The sequence below is a fragment of the Myotis nattereri genome (assembly GCF_964212035.1).
Source record: "Myotis nattereri genome assembly, chromosome: 8".
NCBI classification, from domain to species: domain Eukaryota; kingdom Metazoa; phylum Chordata; class Mammalia; order Chiroptera; family Vespertilionidae; genus Myotis; species Myotis nattereri.
The window spans coordinates 1,969,196-1,990,734 of record NC_138083.1 but is presented as its reverse complement, the minus strand read 5'-3'; positions in this window follow the sequence as shown (position 1 = coordinate 1,990,734).

The following is a 21,539-nucleotide window of genomic DNA, read 5'->3' as shown; positions in this document are numbered from 1 at the left end:
GTTCCAGTACATACTTGTAAGAAAATTGTCTAATTGTGGTACAACTCTTAAAATACGCATTTAGAGTTTCCAGGAATGATTAAAATCCTGTAACAAACACTTGAAATGAAAGTAAGTAGATTATTACTACATACCCTGGCGTATTCAATCACTGACATTACCCGTGGAAAGCAGGGAAATGACAAGAAAACTGAAAATATTTACAACTCCGGGCACTTTACCGAGCGTTTTCACTTAAATTTGCTTTCAAGTACTAGGAATTCATGTTTATACAGCTCAAAATTAGTGTACAAAGATTGTAAGTGAGGTCTATACTGCTTATGTTTACAATTTAGGCCGAATTTCTCAAGCGTCTTTTTGGTGAATCAGTTAATATCCTGACGGTTCCAGTACATACTTGTAGGAAAACTCTCTAATTGTGGTATAACTCTTAGAATACGAATTTAGAGTTTCCAGAAATGATTTAAAACTTGTAATACGCACTTGAAATAAAAGTAAGTCGGTTCTTACTACATACCCTGCCATTTTCAATCACTGACAGTACCTGTGGAAAGCAGGGAAATGACTAGAAAACAGAAAATGTTTACAACTCCGGGCACTTTAGGGAGTGTTTTCCCTTGAATTTGCTTTCAAATACTAGGAATTCATGTTTATACAGCTCAAAATTAGTGTAGAAAGACTGTAAGTGAGGACTATACTGCTTATGTTTACAACTGAGGCCGAATTTGTCGAGCGTCTTTTTGGTGAATCAGTTAATATCCTGACGGTTCCAGTACATACTTGCAAGAAAACTCTCTAATTGTGGTATAACTCTTAAAATACGCATTTAGAGTTTCCAAAAATGATTTAAAACTTGTAATAAGCACTTGAAATAAAAGTAAGTAGGTTCTTACTACATAGCCTGCAGTTTTCAATCACTGACATTGCCCGTGGAAAGCATTGAAATGACCACAAATCTAATAATATATACAACTCCTGGCACTTTACCGAGCGTTTTCACTTGAATTTGCTTTCAAATACTAGGAATTCATGTTTATACAGTTCAAAATTAGTGTAGAAAGACTGTGAGGACTATATTGCTTATGTTTCCAATTGAGGCCGAATTTCTCTAGCGTCTTTTTGGTGAATCAGTCAATATCCTGACGGTTCCAGTATATACTTGTAAGAAAACTCTCTAATTGTGGTATAACTCTTAGAATACGCATTTAGAGTTTCCAGAAATGATTTCAAACTTGTAATAAGCACTTGAAATAAAAGTAAGTAGGTTCTTACTACAAACCCTGCCATTTTCAACCACTGACATTACCTGTGGAAAGCAGGGAAATGACCAGAAAACTGAAAATATTTACAACTGCGGGCACTTTAGGGAGTGTTTTCACTTGATTTTGCTTTCAAATACTAGGAATTCATGGTTATACAGCTCAAAATTAGTGTAGAAAGACTGTAAGTGAGGACTATACTGCTTATGTTTACAATTGAGGCCGAATTTCACAAGCGTTTTTTTTGTGAAGGACTCAATAACCTGTCGGTTCCAGTACATACTTTTAAGATAACTGTCTAATTGTAGTATAATTCTTAAAATACGCATTTAGAGCTTTTAGAAATTATTTAAAACTTGTAATAAGCCCTTGAAATAAAAGTAAGTAGGATCTTACTACATACCCTGCCGTTTTCAATCACTGACATTACCCGTGGAAAGCAGGGAAATGACCAGAAAACTGAAAATATTTACAACTCCGGGCACTTTACCGAGCGTTTTCACTTAAATTTGCTTTCAAGTACTAGGAATTCATGTTTATACAGCTCAAAATTAGTGTACAAAGATTGTAAGTGAGGTCTATACTGCTTATGTTTACAATTTAGGCCGAATTTCTCAAGCGTCTTTTTGGTGAATCAGTTAATATCCTGACGGTTCCAGTACATACTTGTAGGAAAACTCTCTAATTGTGGTATAACTCTTAGAATACGAATTTAGAGTTTCCAGAAATGATTTAAAACTTGTAATACGCACTTGAAATAAAAGTAAGTCGGTTCTTACTACATACCCTGCCATTTTCAATCACTGACAGTACCTGTGGAAAGCAGGGAAATGACTAGAAAACAAAAAATGTTTACAACTCCGGGCACTTTAGGGAGTGTTTTCCCTTGAATTTGCTTTCAAATACTAGGAATTCATGTTTATACAGCTCAAAATTAGTGTAGAAAGACTGTAAGTGAGGACTATACTGCTTATGTTTACAACTGAGGCCGAATTTGTCGAGCGTCTTTTTGGTGAATCAGTTAATATCCTGACGGTTCCAGTACATACTTGCAAGAAAACTCTCTAATTGTGGTATAACTCTTAAAATACGCATTTAGAGTTTCCAAAAATGATTTAAAACTTGTAATAAGCACTTGAAATAAAAGTAAGTAGGTTCTTACTACATAGCCTGCAGTTTTCAATCACTGACATTGCCCGTGGAAAGCATTGAAATGACCACAAATCTAATAATATATACAACTCCTGGCACTTTACCGAGCGTTTTCACTTGAATTTGCTTTCAAATACTAGGAATTCATGTTTATACAGTTCAAAATTAGTGTAGAAAGACTGTGAGGACTATATTGCTTATGTTTCCAATTGAGGCCGAATTTCTCTAGCGTCTTTTTGGTGAATCAGTCAATATCCTGACGGTTCCAGTATATACTTGTAAGAAAACTCTCTAATTGTGGTATAACTCTTAGAATACGCATTTAGAGTTTCCAGAAATGATTTCAAACTTGTAATAAGCACTTGAAATAAAAGTAAGTAGGTTCTTACTACATACCCTGCCATTTTCAACCACTGACATTACCTGTGGAAAGCAGGGAAATGACCAGAAAACTGAAAATATTTACAACTGCGGGCACTTTAGGGAGTGTTTTCACTTGATTTTGCTTTCAAATACTAGGAATTCATGGTTATACAGCTCAAAATTAGTGTAGAAAGACTGTAAGTGAGGACTATACTGCTTATGTTTACAATTGAGGCCGAATTTCACAAGCGTTTTTTTTGTGAAGGACTCAATAACCTGTCGGTTCCAGTACATACTTTTAAGATAACTGTCTAATTGTAGTATAATTCTTAAAATACGCATTTAGAGCTTTTAGAAATTATTTAAAACTTGTAATAAGCCCTTGAAATAAAAGTAAGTAGGATCTTACTACATACCCTGCCGTTTTCAATCACTGACATTACCCGTGGAAAGCAGGGAAATGACCAGAAAACTGAAAATATTTACAACTCCGGGCACTTTACCGAGCGTTTTCACTTGAATTTGCTTTCAAGTACTAGGAATTCATGTTTATACAGCTCAAAATTACTGTACGAACACTGTAAGTGAGGTCTATACTGCTTATGTTTACAATTTAGGCCGAATTTCTCAAGCGTCTTTTTCGTGAATCAGTTAATATCCTGACGGTTCCAGTACATACTTGTAAGAAAACTCATTAATTGTGGTATAACTCTTAAAATACGCATTTAGAGTTTCCAAAAATGATTTAAAACTTGTAATAAGCAATTGCAATAAAAGTAAGTATGTTCTTACTACATACCCTGCAGTTTTCAATCACTGACATTGCCTGTGGAAAGCAGGGAAATGACCACAAATCTGATAATATTTACAAGTACGGCCACTTTAGCGAGCGTTTTCACTTGAATTTGCTTTCAAATCCTGGGAATTCATGTTTATACAGCTCAAAATTAGTGTAGAAAGACTGTAAGTGAGGACTATACTGCTTATGTTTACAATTGAGGCCGAATTTCTCTAGCGTCTTTTTGGTTAAAGAGTCAATAACCTGTCGGTTCCAGACATACTTTTAAGATAACTGTCTAATTGTAGTATAACTCTTAAAATACGCATTTAGAGCTTCCAGAAATTATTTAAAACTTGTAATAAGCACTTGATATAAAAGTAAGTAGTATCTTACTACATACCCTGCCGTTTTCAATCACTGACATTACACGTGGAAAGCAGGGAAATGACAAGAAAACTGAAAATATTTACAAGTCCGGGCACTTTACCGAGCGTTTTCACTTGAATTTGCTTTCAAATACTAGGAATTCATGTTTATACAGCTCAAAATTAGTGTACAAAGACTGTAAGTGAGGTCTATACTTCTTATGTTTACAATTGAGGCCGAATTTCTCAAGCGTCTTTTTGGTGAATCAGTTAATATCCTGATGGTTCCAGTACATACTTGTAAGAAAACTCATTGATTGTGGTATAACTCTTAAAATACGCATTTAGAGTTTCCAGAAATGATTTAAAACTTGTAATAAGCACTTGAAATAAAAGTAAGTAGGTTCTTACTACATACCCTGCCGTTTTCAATCACTGACATTACCCGTGGAAAGCAGGGAAATGACCAGAAAACTGAAAATATTTACAAATACGGCCACTTTAGCGAGGGTTTTCACTTGAATTTGCTTTCAAGTACTAGGAATTCATGTTTATACAGCTCAAAATTAGTGTAGGAACACTGTAAGTGAGGTCTATACTGCTTATGTTTACAATTTAGGCCGAATTTCTCGAGCGTCTTTTTCGTGAATCAGTTAATATCCTGACGGTTCCAGTACATACTTTTAAGAAAACTCATTAATTGTGGTATAACTCATAAAATAGGCATTTAGAGTTTCCAAAAATGATTTAAAACTTGTAAGAAGCAATTGAAATAAAAGTAAGTATGTTCTTACTACATACCCTGCAGTTTTCAATCACTGACATTGCCTGTGGAAAGCAGGGAAATGACCACAAATCTGATAATTTTACAAATAAAGCCATTTTAGCGAGCCTTTTCACTTGAATTTGCTTCCAAATCCTGGAGAATTCATGTTTATACAGCTCAAAATTAGTGTAGAAAGACTGTAAGTGAGGACTATATTGCTTATGTTTCCAATTGAGGCCGAATTTTTCTAGCGTCTTTTTGGTGAAAGAGTCAATAACCTGTCGGTTCCAGTACATACTTTTAAGATAACTGTCTAATTGTAGTATAACTCTTAAAATACGCATTTAGAGTTTCCAGAAATTATTTAAAACTTGTAATAAGCCCTTGAAATAAAAATAAGTAGGTTCTTACTACATACCCTGCCGTTTTCAATCACTGACATTGCCGGTGGAAAGCAGGGAAATGACCACAAATCTGATAATATTTACAAATACGGCCACTTTATCGAGCGTTTTCACTTGAATTTGCTTTCAAATACTAGGAATTCATGTTTATACAGCTCAAAATTAGTGTAGAAAGACTGTAAGTGAGGAGTATACTGCTTATGTTTACAATTGAGGCCGAATTTCGGGAGCGTCACTTTGGTGAATCAGTCAATATCCTGACGGTTCCAGTACATACATTTAAGATAACTGTCTAATTGTAGTATAACCCTTAAAATACACATGTAGAGTTTCCAGAAATTATTTAAAACTTGTAATAAGCCCTTGAAATAAAAGTAAGTAGGTTCTTACTACATACCCTGCCGTTTTCAATCACTGACATTACCCGTGGAAAGCAGGGAAATGACAAGAAAACTGAAAATATTTACAAGTCCGGGCACTTTACCGAGCGTTTTCACTTGAATTTGCTTTCACATACTAGGAATTCATGTTTATACAGCTCAAAATTAGTGTACAAAGACTGTAAGTGAGGTCTACACTGCTTATGTTTACAATTGAGGCCGAATTTCTCAAGCGTCTTTTTGGTGAATCAGTTAATATCCTGACGGTTCCAGTACATACTTGTAAGAAAACTCATTAATTGTGGTATAACTCTTAAAATACGCATTTAGAGTTTGCAGAAATCATTTAAAACTTGTAATAAGCACTTGAAATAAAAGTAAGTAGGTTCTTACTACATACCCTGCCGTTTTCAATCACTGACATTACCCGTGGAAAGCAGGGAAATGACCAGAAAACTGAAAATATTTACAAATACGGCCACTTTAGAGAGCGTTTTCACTTGAATTGCTTTCAAGTAGTAGGAATTCATGTTTATACAGCTCAAAATTAGTGTACGAACACTGTAAGTGAGGTCTATACTACTTATGTTTACAATTTAGGCCGAATTTCTCAAGCGTCTTTTTCGTGAATCAGTTAATATCCTGACGGTTCCAGTACATACTTGTAAGAAAACTCATTAATTGTGGTATAACTCTTAAAATACGCATTTAGAGTTTCCAGAAATGATTTAAAACTTGTAATAAGCAATTGAAATAAAAGTAAGTATGTTCTTACTACATACCCTGCAGTTTTCAATCACTGGCATTGCCTGTGGAAAGCAGGGAAATGACCACAAATCTGATAATATTTACAAATACGGCCACTTTAGCGAGCGTTTTCACTTGAATTTGCTTTCAAATCCTGGGAATTCATGTTTATACAGCTCAAAATTAGTGTAGAAAGACTGTAAGTGAGGACTATACTGCTTATGTTTACAATTGAGGCTGAATTTCTCTAGCGTCTTTTTGGTGAAAGAGTCAATAACCTGTCGGTTCCAAACATACTTTTAAGATAACTGTCTAATTGTAGTATAACTCTTAAAATACACATTTAGAGTTTCCAGAAATTATTTAAAACTTGTAATAAGCCCTTGAAATAAAAGTAAGTAGGTTCTTACTACATACCCTGCCGTTTTAAATCACTGACATTACCCGTGGAAAGCAGGGAAATGACCAGAAAACTGAAAATATTTACAAGTCCGGGCACTTTACCGAGCGTTTTCACTTGAATTTGCTTTCAAATACTAGGAATTCATGTTTATACAGCTCAAAATTAGTGTACAAAGACTGTAAGTGAGGTCTACACTGCTTATGTTTACAATTGAGGCCGAATTTCTCAAGCGTCTTTTTGGTGAATCAGTTAATATCCTGACGGTTCCAGTACATACTTGTAAGAAAACTCATTAATTGTGGTATAACTCTTAAAATCCGCATTTAGAGTTTCCAGAAATGATTTAAAACTTGTAATAAGCACTTGAAATAAAAGTAAGTAGGTTCTTACTACATACCCTGCCGTTTTCAATCACTGACATTACCCGTGGAAAGCAGGGAAATGACCAGAAAACTGAAAATATTTACAAATACGGCCACTTTAGTGAGCGTTTTCACTTGAATTTGCTTTCAAGTAGTAGGAATTCATGTTTATACAGCTCAAAATTAGTGTACGAACACTGTAAGTGAGGTCTATACTGCTTATGTTTACAATTTAGGCCGAATTTCTCGAGCGTCTTTTTCGTGAATCAGTTAATATCCTGACGGTTCCAGTACATACTTGTAAGAAAACTCATTAATTGAGGTATAACTCTTAAAATACGCATTTAGAGTTTCCAAAAATGATTTAAAACTTGTAATAAGCAATTGAAATAAAAGTAAGTATGTTCTTACTACATACCCTGCAGTTTTCAATCACTGACATTGCCTGTGGAAATCAGGGAAATGACCACAAATCTGATAATATTTACAAATACGGCCATTTTAGCGAGCGTTTTCACTTGAATTTGCTTTCAAATCCTGGGGAATTCATGTTTATAAAGCTCAAAATTAGTGTAGAAAGACTGTAAGTGAGGACTATACTGCTTATGTATACAATTGAGGCCGAATTTCTCTAGCGTCTTTTTGGTGAAAGAGTCAATAACCTGTCGGTTCCAGTACATACTTTTAAGATAACTGTCTAATTGTAGTATAACTCTTAAAATACGCATTTAGAGTTTCCAGAAATTATTTAAAACTTGTAATAAGCCCTTGAAATAAAAGTAAGTAGGTTCTTACTACATACCCTGCCGTTTTCAATCACTGACATTGCCCGTGGAAAGCAGGGAAATGACCACAAATCTGATAATATTTACAAATACGGCCATTTTAGCGAGCGTTTTCGCTTGAATTTGCTTTCAAATCCCTGGGAATTCATGTTTATAAAGCTCAAAATTAGTGTAGAAAGACTGTAAGTGAGGACTATACTGCTTATGTTTACAATTGAGGACGAATTTCTGGAGCGTCACTTTGGTGAATCAGTCAATATCCTGACGGTTCCAGTACATACTTTTAAGGTAACTGTCTAATTGTAGTATAACTCTTAAAATACACATTTAGAGTTTCCAGAAATTATTTAAAACTTGTAATAAGCCCTTGAAATAAAAGTAAGTGGGTTCTTACTACATACCCTGCCGTTTTCAATCACTGACATTACCCGTGGAAAGCAGGGAAATGACAAGAAAACTGAAAATATTTACAAGTCCGGGCACTTTACCGAGCGTTTTCACTTGAATTTGCTTTCAAATACTAGGAATTCATGTTTATACAGCTCAAAATTAGTGTACAAAGACTGTAAGTGAGGTCTATAATGCTTATGTTTACAATTGAGGCCGAATTTCTCAAGCGTCTTTTTGGTGAATCAGTTAATATCCTGACGGTTCCAGTACATACTTGTAAGAAAACTCTCTAATTGTGGTATAACTCTTAGAATACGCATTTCGAGTTTCCAGAAATGATTTAAAACTTGTAATAAGCACTTGAAATAAAAGTAAGTAGGTTCTTACTACATACCCTGCCATTTTCAATCACTGACATTACCTGTGGAAAGCAGGGAAATGACCAGAAAACGGAAAATATTTACAACTCCGGGCGCTTTAGGGAGTGTTTTCACTTGAATTTGCTTTCAGATACTAGGAATTCATGGTTATACAGCTCAAAATTAGTGTAGAAAGACTGTAAGTGAGGACTATACTGCTTATGTTTACAATTGAGGCCGAATTTCTCAAGCGTTTTTTTTGTGAAAGACTCAATAACCTGTCGGTTCCAGTACATACTTTTAAGATTACTGTCTAATTGTAGTATAACTCTTAAAATACGCATTTAGAGTTTCCAGAAATTATTTAAAACTTGTAATAAGCCCTTGAAATAAAAGTAAGTAGGTTCTTACTACATACCCTGCCGTTTTCAATCACTGACATTGCCCGTGGAAAGCAGGGAAATGACCACAAATCTGATAATATTTACAAATACGGCCACTTTATCGAGCGTTTTCACTTGAATTTGCTTTCAAATACTAGGAATTCATGTTTATACAGCTCAAAATTAGTGTAGAAAGACTGTAAGTGAGGACTATACTGCTTATGTTTACAATTGAGGACGAATTTCTGGAGCGTCACTTTGGTGAATCAGTCAATATCCTGACGGTTCCAGTACATACTTTTAAGGTAACTGTCTAATTGTAGTATAACTCTTAAAATACACATTTAGAGTTTCCAGAAATTATTTAAAACTTGTAATAAGCCCTTGAAATAAAAGTAAGTGGGTTCTTACTACATACCCTGCCGTTTTCAATCACTGACATTACCCGTGGAAAGCAGGGAAATGACAAGAAAACTGAAAATATTTACAAGTCCGGGCACTTTACCGAGCGTTTTCACTTGAATTTGCTTTCAAATACTAGGAATTCATGTTTATACAGCTCAAAATTAGTGTACAAAGACTGTAAGTGAGGTCTATAATGCTTATGTTTACAATTGAGGCCGAATTTCTCAAGCGTCTTTTTGGTGAATCAGTTAATATCCTGACGGTTCCAGTACATACTTGTAAGAAAACTCTCTAATTGTGGTATAACTCTTAGAATACGCATTTCGAGTTTCCAGAAATGATTTAAAACTTGTAATAAGCACTTGAAATAAAAGTAAGTAGGTTCTTACTACATACCCTGCCATTTTCAATCACTGACATTACCTGTGGAAAGCAGGGAAATGACCAGAAAACGGAAAATATTTACAACTCCGGGCGCTTTAGGGAGTGTTTTCACTTGAATTTGCTTTCAGATACTAGGAATTCATGGTTATACAGCTCAAAATTAGTGTAGAAAGACTGTAAGTGAGGACTATACTGCTTATGTTTACAATTGAGGCCGAATTTCTCAAGCGTTTTTTTTGTGAAAGACTCAATAACCTGTCGGTTCCAGTACATACTTTTAAGATAACTGTCTAATTGTAGTATAACTCTTAAAATACGCATTTAGAGTTTCCAGAAATTATTTAAAACTTGTAATAAGCCCTTGAAATAAAAGTAAGTAGGTTCTTACTACATACCCTGCCGTTTTCAATCACTGACATTGCCCGTGGAAAGCAGGGAAATGACCACAAATCTGATAATATTTACAAATACGGCCACTTTATCGAGCGTTTTCACTTGAATTTGCTTTCAAATACTAGGAATTCATGTTTATACAGCTCAAAATTAGTGTAGAAAGACTGTAAGTGAGGACTATACTGCTTATGTTTACAATTGAGGACGAATTTCTGGAGCGTCACTTTGGTGAATCAGTCAATATCCTGACGGTTCCAGTACATACTTTTAAGGTAACTGTCTAATTGTAGTATAACTCTTAAAATACACATTTAGAGTTTCCAGAAATTATTTAAAACTTGTAATAAGCCCTTGAAATAAAAGTAAGTGGGTTCTTACTACATACCCTGCCGTTTTCAATCACTGACATTACCCGTGGAAAGCAGGGAAATGACAAGAAAACTGAAAATATTTACAAGTCCGGGCACTTTACCGAGCGTTTTCACTTGAATTTGCTTTCAAATACTAGGAATTCATGTTTATACAGCTCAAAATTAGTGTACAAAGACTGTAAGTGAGGTCTATAATGCTTATGTTTACAATTGAGGCCGAATTTCTCAAGCGTCTTTTTGGTGAATCAGTTAATATCCTGACGGTTCCAGTACATACTTGTAAGAAAACTCTCTAATTGTGGTATAACTCTTAGAATACGCATTTCGAGTTTCCAGAAATGATTTAAAACTTGTAATAAGCACTTGAAATAAAAGTAAGTAGGTTCTTACTACATACCCTGCCATTTTCAATCACTGACATTACCTGTGGAAAGCAGGGAAATGACCAGAAAACGGAAAATATTTACAACTCCGGGCGCTTTAGGGAGTGTTTTCACTTGAATTTGCTTTCAGATACTAGGAATTCATGGTTATACAGCTCAAAATTAGTGTAGAAAGACTGTAAGTGAGGACTATACTGCTTATGTTTACAATTGAGGCCGAATTTCTCAAGCGTTTTTTTTGTGAAAGACTCAATAACCTGTCGGTTCCAGTACATACTTTTAAGATAACTGTCTAATTGTAGTATAACTCTTAAAATACGCATTTAGAGTTTCCAGAAATTATTTAAAACTTGTAATAAGCCCTTGAAATAAAAGTAAGTAGGTTCTTACTACATACCCTGCCGTTTTCAATCACTGACATTGCCCGTGGAAAGCAGGGAAATGACCACAAATCTGATAATATTTACAAATACGGCCACTTTATCGAGCGTTTTCACTTGAATTTGCTTTCAAATACTAGGAATTCATGTTTATACAGCTCAAAATTAGTGTAGAAAGACTGTAAGTGAGGACTATACTGCTTATGTTTACAATTGAGGACGAATTTCTGGAGCGTCACTTTGGTGAATCAGTCAATATCCTGACGGTTCCAGTACATACTTTTAAGGTAACTGTCTAATTGTAGTATAACCCTTAAAATACACATTTAGAGTTTCCAGAAATTATTTAAAACTTGTAATAAGCCCTTGAAATAAAAGTAAGTAGGTTCTTACTACATCCCCTGCCGTTTTCAATCACTGACATTACCCGTGGAAAGCAGGGAAATGACAAGAAAACTGAAAATATTTACAAGTCCGGGCACTTTACCGAGCGTTTTCACTTGAATTTGCTTTCAAATACTAGGAATTCATGTTTATACAGCTCAAAATTAGTGTACAAAGACTGTAAGTGAGGTCTATAATGCTTATGTTTACAATTGAGGCCGAATTTCTCAAGCGTCTTTTTGGTGAATCAGTTAATATCCTGACTGTTCCAGTACATACTTGTAAGAAAACTCATTAATTGTGGTATAACTCTTAAAATACGCATTTAGAGTTTCCAGAAATGATTTAAAACTTGTAATAAGCAATTGAAATAAAAGTAAGTATGTTCTTACTACATACCCTGCAGTTTTCAATCACTGGCATTGCCTGTGGAAAGCAGGGAAATGACCACAAATCTGATAATATTTACAAATACGGCCACTTTAGCGAGCGTTTTCACTTGAATTTGCTTTCAAATCCTGGGAATTCATGTTTATACAGCTCAAAATTAGTGTAGAAAGACTGTAAGTGAGGACTATACTGCTTATGTTTACAATTGAGGCTGAATTTCTCTAGCGTCTTTTTGGTGAAAGAGTCAATAACCTGTCGGTTCCAAACATACTTTTAAGATAACTGTCTAATTGTAGTATAACTCTTAAAATACACATTTAGAGTTTCCAGAAATTATTTAAAACTTGTAATAAGCCCTTGAAATAAAAGTAAGTAGGTTCTTACTACATACCCTGCCGTTTTAAATCACTGACATTACCCGTGGAAAGCAGGGAAATGACCAGAAAACTGAAAATATTTACAAGTCCGGGCACTTTACCGAGCGTTTTCACTTGAATTTGCTTTCAAATACTAGGAATTCATGTTTATACAGCTCAAAATTAGTGTACAAAGACTGTAAGTGAGGTCTACACTGCTTATGTTTACAATTGAGGCCGAATTTCTCAAGCGTCTTTTTGGTGAATCAGTTAATATCCTGACGGTTCCAGTACATACTTGTAAGAAAACTCATTAATTGTGGTATAACTCTTAAAATCCGCATTTAGAGTTTCCAGAAATGATTTAAAACTTGTAATAAGCACTTGAAATAAAAGTAAGTAGGTTCTTACTACATACCCTGCCGTTTTCAATCACTGACATTACCCGTGGAAAGCAGGGAAATGACCAGAAAACTGAAAATATTTACAAATACGGCCACTTTAGTGAGCGTTTTCACTTGAATTTGCTTTCAAGTAGTAGGAATTCATGTTTATACAGCTCAAAATTAGTGTACGAACACTGTAAGTGAGGTCTATACTGCTTATGTTTACAATTTAGGCCGAATTTCTCGAGCGTCTTTTTCGTGAATCAGTTAATATCCTGACGGTTCCAGTACATACTTGTAAGAAAACTCATTAATTGAGGTATAACTCTTAAAATACGCATTTAGAGTTTCCAAAAATGATTTAAAACTTGTAATAAGCAATTGAAATAAAAGTAAGTATGTTCTTACTACATACCCTGCAGTTTTCAATCACTGACATTGGCTGTGGAAATCAGGGAAATGACCACAAATCTGATAATATTTACAAATACGGCCATTTTAGCGAGCGTTTTCACTTGAATTTGCTTTCAAATCCTGGGGAATTCATGTTTATAAAGCTCAAAATTAGTGTAGAAAGACTGTAAGTGAGGACTATACTGCTTATGTATACAATTGAGGCCGAATTTCTCTAGCGTCTTTTTGGTGAAAGAGTCAATAACCTGTCGGTTCCAGTACATACTTTTAAGATAACTGTCTAATTGTAGTATAACTCTTAAAATACGCATTTAGAGTTTCCAGAAATTATTTAAAACTTGTAATAAGCCCTTGAAATAAAAGTAAGTAGGTTCTTACTACATACCCTGCCGTTTTCAATCACTGACATTGCCCGTGGAAAGCAGGGAAATGACCACAAATCTGATAATATTTACAAATACGGCCATTTTAGCGAGCGTTTTCGCTTGAATTTGCTTTCAAATCCCTGGGAATTCATGTTTATAAAGCTCAAAATTAGTGTAGAAAGACTGTAAGTGAGGACTATACTGCTTATGTTTACAATTGAGGACGAATTTCTGGAGCGTCACTTTGGTGAATCAGTCAATATCCTGACGGTTCCAGTACATACTTTTAAGGTAACTGTCTAATTGTAGTATAACTCTTAAAATACACATTTAGAGTTTCCAGAAATTATTTAAAACTTGTAATAAGCCCTTGAAATAAAAGTAAGTGGGTTCTTACTACATACCCTGCCGTTTTCAATCACTGACATTACCCGTGGAAAGCAGGGAAATGACAAGAAAACTGAAAATATTTACAAGTCCGGGCACTTTACCGAGCGTTTTCACTTGAATTTGCTTTCAAATACTAGGAATTCATGTTTATACAGCTCAAAATTAGTGTACAAAGACTGTAAGTGAGGTCTATAATGCTTATGTTTACAATTGAGGCCGAATTTCTCAAGCGTCTTTTTGGTGAATCAGTTAATATCCTGACGGTTCCAGTACATACTTGTAAGAAAACTCTCTAATTGTGGTATAACTCTTAGAATACGCATTTCGAGTTTCCAGAAATGATTTAAAACTTGTAATAAGCACTTGAAATAAAAGTAAGTAGGTTCTTACTACATACCCTGCCATTTTCAATCACTGACATTACCTGTGGAAAGCAGGGAAATGACCAGAAAACGGAAAATATTTACAACTCCGGGCGCTTTAGGGAGTGTTTTCACTTGAATTTGCTTTCAGATACTAGGAATTCATGGTTATACAGCTCAAAATTAGTGTAGAAAGACTGTAAGTGAGGACTATACTGCTTATGTTTACAATTGAGGCCGAATTTCTCAAGCGTTTTTTTTGTGAAAGACTCAATAACCTGTCGGTTCCAGTACATACTTTTAAGATTACTGTCTAATTGTAGTATAACTCTTAAAATACGCATTTAGAGTTTCCAGAAATTATTTAAAACTTGTAATAAGCCCTTGAAATAAAAGTAAGTAGGTTCTTACTACATACCCTGCCGTTTTCAATCACTGACATTGCCCGTGGAAAGCAGGGAAATGACCACAAATCTGATAATATTTACAAATACGGCCACTTTATCGAGCGTTTTCACTTGAATTTGCTTTCAAATACTAGGAATTCATGTTTATACAGCTCAAAATTAGTGTAGAAAGACTGTAAGTGAGGACTATACTGCTTATGTTTACAATTGAGGACGAATTTCTGGAGCGTCACTTTGGTGAATCAGTCAATATCCTGACGGTTCCAGTACATACTTTTAAGGTAACTGTCTAATTGTAGTATAACTCTTAAAATACACATTTAGAGTTTCCAGAAATTATTTAAAACTTGTAATAAGCCCTTGAAATAAAAGTAAGTGGGTTCTTACTACATACCCTGCCGTTTTCAATCACTGACATTACCCGTGGAAAGCAGGGAAATGACAAGAAAACTGAAAATATTTACAAGTCCGGGCACTTTACCGAGCGTTTTCACTTGAATTTGCTTTCAAATACTAGGAATTCATGTTTATACAGCTCAAAATTAGTGTACAAAGACTGTAAGTGAGGTCTATAATGCTTATGTTTACAATTGAGGCCGAATTTCTCAAGCGTCTTTTTGGTGAATCAGTTAATATCCTGACGGTTCCAGTACATACTTGTAAGAAAACTCTCTAATTGTGGTATAACTCTTAGAATACGCATTTCGAGTTTCCAGAAATGATTTAAAACTTGTAATAAGCACTTGAAATAAAAGTAAGTAGGTTCTTACTACATACCCTGCCATTTTCAATCACTGACATTACCTGTGGAAAGCAGGGAAATGACCAGAAAACGGAAAATATTTACAACTCCGGGCGCTTTAGGGAGTGTTTTCACTTGAATTTGCTTTCAGATACTAGGAATTCATGGTTATACAGCTCAAAATTAGTGTAGAAAGACTGTAAGTGAGGACTATACTGCTTATGTTTACAATTGAGGCCGAATTTCTCAAGCGTTTTTTTTGTGAAAGACTCAATAACCTGTCGGTTCCAGTACATACTTTTAAGATAACTGTCTAATTGTAGTATAACTCTTAAAATACGCATTTAGAGTTTCCAGAAATTATTTAAAACTTGTAATAAGCCCTTGAAATAAAAGTAAGTAGGTTCTTACTACATACCCTGCCGTTTTCAATCACTGACATTGCCCGTGGAAAGCAGGGAAATGACCACAAATCTGATAATATTTACAAATACGGCCACTTTATCGAGCGTTTTCACTTGAATTTGCTTTCAAATACTAGGAATTCATGTTTATACAGCTCAAAATTAGTGTAGAAAGACTGTAAGTGAGGACTATACTGCTTATGTTTACAATTGAGGACGAATTTCTGGAGCGTCACTTTGGTGAATCAGTCAATATCCTGACGGTTCCAGTACATACTTTTAAGGTAACTGTCTAATTGTAGTATAACTCTTAAAATACACATTTAGAGTTTCCAGAAATTATTTAAAACTTGTAATAAGCCCTTGAAATAAAAGTAAGTGGGTTCTTACTACATACCCTGCCGTTTTCAATCACTGACATTACCCGTGGAAAGCAGGGAAATGACAAGAAAACTGAAAATATTTACAAGTCCGGGCACTTTACCGAGCGTTTTCACTTGAATTTGCTTTCAAATACTAGGAATTCATGTTTATACAGCTCAAAATTAGTGTACAAAGACTGTAAGTGAGGTCTATAATGCTTATGTTTACAATTGAGGCCGAATTTCTCAAGCGTCTTTTTGGTGAATCAGTTAATATCCTGACGGTTCCAGTACATACTTGTAAGAAAACTCTCTAATTGTGGTATAACTCTTAGAATACGCATTTCGAGTTTCCAGAAATGATTTAAAACTTGTAATAAGCACTTGAAATAAAAGTAAGTAGGTTCTTACTACATACCCTGCCATTTTCAATCACTGACATTACCTGTGGAAAGCAGGGAAATGACCAGAAAACGGAAAATATTTACAACTCCGGGCGCTTTAGGGAGTGTTTTCACTTGAATTTGCTTTCAGATACTAGGAATTCATGGTTATACAGCTCAAAATTAGTGTAGAAAGACTGTAAGTGAGGACTATACTGCTTATGTTTACAATTGAGGCCGAATTTCTCAAGCGTTTTTTTTGTGAAAGACTCAATAACCTGTCGGTTCCAGTACATACTTTTAAGATAACTGTCTAATTGTAGTATAACTCTTAAAATACGCATTTAGAGTTTCCAGAAATTATTTAAAACTTGTAATAAGCCCTTGAAATAAAAGTAAGTAGGTTCTTACTACATACCCTGCCGTTTTCAATCACTGACATTGCCCGTGGAAAGCAGGGAAATGACCACAAATCTGATAATATTTACAAATACGGCCACTTTATCGAGCGTTTTCACTTGAATTTGCTTTCAAATACTAGGAATTCATGTTTATACAGCTCAAAATTAGTGTAGAAAGACTGTAAGTGAGGACTATACTGCTTATGTTTACAATTGAGGACGAATTTCTGGAGCGTCACTTTGGTGAATCAGTCAATATCCTGACGGTTCCAGTACATACTTTTAAGGTAACTGTCTAATTGTAGTATAACCCTTAAAATACACATTTAGAGTTTCCAGAAATTATTTAAAACTTGTAATAAGCCCTTGAAATAAAAGTAAGTAGGTTCTTACTACATACCCTGCCGTTTTCAATCACTGACATTACCCGTGGAAAGCAGGGAAATGACAAGAAAACTGAAAATATTTACAAGTCCGGGCACTTTACCGAGCGTTTTCACTTGAATTTGCTTTCAAATACTAGGAATTCATGTTTATACAGCTCAAAATTAGTGTACAAAGACTGTAAGTGAGGTCTATAATGCTTATGTTTACAATTGAGGCCGAATTTCTCAAGCGTCTTTTTGGTGAATCAGTTAATATCCTGACTGTTCCAGTACATACTTGTAAGAAAACACTCTAATTGTGGTATAACTCTTAGAATACGCATTTCGAGTTTCCAGAAATGATTTAAAACTTGTAATAAGCACTTGAAATAAAAGTAAGTAGGTTCTTACTACATACCCTGCCATTTTCAATCACTGACATTACCTGTGGAAAGCAGGGAAATGACTAGAAAACGGAAAATATTTACAACTCCGGGCGCTTTAGGGAGTGTTTTCACTTGAATTTGCTTTCAGATACTAGGAATTCATGGTTATACAGCTCAAAATTAGTGTAGAAAGACTGTAAGTGAGGACTATACTGCTTATGTTTACAATTGAGGCCGAATTTCTCAAGCGTTTTTTTTGTGAAAGACTCAATAACCTGTCGGTTCCAGTACATACTTTTAAGATAACTGTCTAATTGTAGTATAACCCTTAAAATACGCATTTAGAGTTTCCAGAAATTATTTAAAACTTGTAATAAGCCCTTGAAATAAAAGTAAGTAGGATCTTACTACATACCCTGCCGTTTTCAATCACTGACATTACCCGTGGAACGCAGGGAAATGACCAGAGAACTGAAAATATTTACAACTCCGGGCACTTTACCGAGCGTTTTCACTTGAATTTGCTTTCAAGTACTAGGAATTCATGTTTATACAGCTCAAAATTAGTGTACGAACACTGTAAGTGAGGTCTATACTGCTTATGTTTACAATTGAGGCCGAATTTCTCAAGCGTCTTTTTCGTGAATCAGTTAATATCCTGACGGTTCCAGTACATACTTGTAAGAAAACTCATTAATTGTGGTATAACTCTTAAAATACGCATTTAGAGTTTCCAAAAATGATTTAAAAATTGTAATAAGCAATTGAAATAAAAGTAAGTATGTTCTTACTACATACCCTGCAGTTTTCAATCACTGGCATTGCCTGTGGAAAGCAGGGAAATGACCACAAATCTGATAATATTTACAAATACGGCCACTTTAGCGAGCGTTTTCACTTGAATTTGCGTTCAAATCCTGGGAATTCATGTTTATACAGGTCAAAATTAGTGTAGAAAGACTGTAAGTGAGGACTATACTGCTTATGTTTACAATTGAGGCCGAATTTCTCGAGCGTCTTTTTGGTGAATCAGTTAATATCCTGACGGTTCCAGTACATACTTGTGGGAAAACTCTCTAATTGTGGTATAACTCTTATAAAACGAACTTAGAGTTTCCAGGAATGATTAAAATCGTGTAATAAACATTTGAAATAAAAGTAAGTAGATTATTACTACATATCCTGCTGTTTTCAATCACTGACATTACCCGTGGAAAGCAGGGAAATGACCAGAAAACTGAAAATATTTACAACTCCGGGCACTTTAGGGAGTGTTTTCACTTGAATTTGCTTTCAAATACTAGGAATTCATAGTTATACAGCTCAAAATTAGTGTAGAAAGACTGGAAGTGAGGACTATATTGCTTATGTTTACAATTGAGGCCGAATTTCTCTAGAGTCTTTTTGGTGAAAGAGTCAATAACCTGTCGGTTCCAGTACATACTTTTAAGATAACTGTCTAATTGTAGTATAACTCTTAAAATACGCATTTAGAGCTTCCAGAAATTATTTAAAACTTGTAATAAGCCCTTGATATAAAAGTAAGTAGGATCTTACTACATACCCTGCCGTTTTCAATCACTGCCATTACCCGTGGAAAGCAGGGAAATGACAAGAAAACTGAAAATATTTACAAGTCCGGGCACTTTACCGAGCGTTTTCACTTGAATTTGCTTTCAAATACTAGGAATTCATGTTTATACAGCTCAAAATTAGTGTACAAAGACTGTAAGTGAGGTCTATACTGCTTATGTTTACAATTGAGGCCGAATTTCTCAAGCGTCTTTTTGATGAAGCAGTTAATATCCTGACGGATCCAGTACATACTTGTAAGAAAACTCATTAATTGTGGTATAACTCTTAAAATACGCATTTAGAGTTTCCAGAAATGATTTAAAACTTGTAATAAGCACTTGAAATAAAAGTAAGTAGGTTCTTACTACATACCCTGCCGTTTTCAATCACTGACATTACCCGTGGAAAGCAGGGAAATGACGAGAAAACTGAAAATATTTACAAATACGGCCACTTTAGCGAGCGTTTTCACTTGAATTTGCTTTCAAATCCTGGGGAATTCATGTTTATACAGCTCAAAATTAGTGTAGAAAGACTGTAAGTGAGGACTATACTGCTTATGTTTACAATTGAGGCCGAATTTCTCTAGCGTCTTTTTGGTGAAAGAGTCAATAACCTGTCGGTTCCAGTACATACTTTTAAGATAACGGTCTAATTGTAGTATAACTCTTAAAATACGCATTTAGAGTTTCCAGAAATTATTTCAAACTTGTAATAAGCCCTTGAAATAAAAGTAAGTAGGTTCTTACTACATACCCTGCCGTTTTCAATCACTGACATTGCCCGTGGAAAGCAGGGAAATGACCACAAATCTGATAATATTTACAAATACGGCCACTTTATCGAGCGTTTTCACTTGAATTTGCTTTCAAATACTAGGAATTCATGTTTATACAGCTCAAAATTAGTGTAGAAAGACTGTAAGTGAGGACTATACTGCTTATGTTTACAATTGAGGCCGAATTTCTGGAGCGTCACTTTGGTGAATCAGTCAATATCCTGACGGTTCCAGTACATACTTTTAAGATAACTGTCTAATTGTAGTATAACTCTTAAAATACACATTTAGAGTTTCCAGAAATTATTTAAAACTTGTAATAAGCCCTTGAAATAAAAGTAAGTAGGTTCTTACTACATACCCTGCCGTTTTCAATCACTGACATTACCCGTGGAAAGCAGGGAAATGACAAGAAAACTGAAAATATTTACAAGTCCGGGCACTTTACCGAGCGTTTTCACTTGAATTTGCTTTCAAATACTAGGAATTCATGTTTATACAGCTCAAAATTAGTGTACAAAGACTGTAAGTGAGGTCTATAATGCTTATGTTTACAATTGAGGCCGAATTTCTCAAGCGTCTTTTTGGTGAATCAGTTAATATCCTGACGGTTCCAGTACATACTTGTAAGAAAACTCTCTAATTGTGGTATAACTCTTAGAATACGCATTTAGAGTTTCCAGAAATGATTTAAAACTTGTAATAAGCACTTGAAATAAAAGTAAGTAGGTTCTTACTACATACCCTGCCATTTTCAATCACTGACATTACCTGTGGAAAGCAGGGAAATGACCAGAAAACAGAAAATATTTACAACTCCGGGCACTTTAGGGAGTGTTTTCACTTGAATTTGCTTTCAAATACTAGGAATTCATGGTTATACAGCTCAAAATTAGTGTAGAAAGACTGTAAGTGAGGACTATACTGCTTATGTTTACAATTGAGGCCGAATTTCTCAAGCGTTTTTTTTGTGAAAGACTCAATAATCTGTCGGTTCCAGTACATACTTTTAAGAAAACTGTCTAATTGTAGTATAACTCTTAAAATACGCATTTAGAGCTTCCAGAAATTATTTAAAACTTGTAATAAGCCCTTGAAATAAAAGTAAGTAGGATCTTACTACATACCCTGCCGTTTTCAATCACTGACATTACCCGTGGAAAGCAGGGAAATGACCAGAAAACTGAAAATATTTACAACTCCGGGCACTTTACCGAGCGTTTTCACTTGAATTTGCTTTCAAGTACTAGGAATTCATGGTTATACAGCTCAAAATTAGTGTACGAACACTGTAAGTGAGGTCTATACTGCTTATGTTTACAATTTAGGCCGAATTTCTCAAGCGTCTCTTTCGTGAATCAGTTAATATCCTGACGGTTCCAGTACATACTTGTAAGAAAACTCATTAATTGTGGTATAACTCTTAAAATACGCATTTAGAGTTTCCAAAAATGATTTAAAACTTGTAATAAGC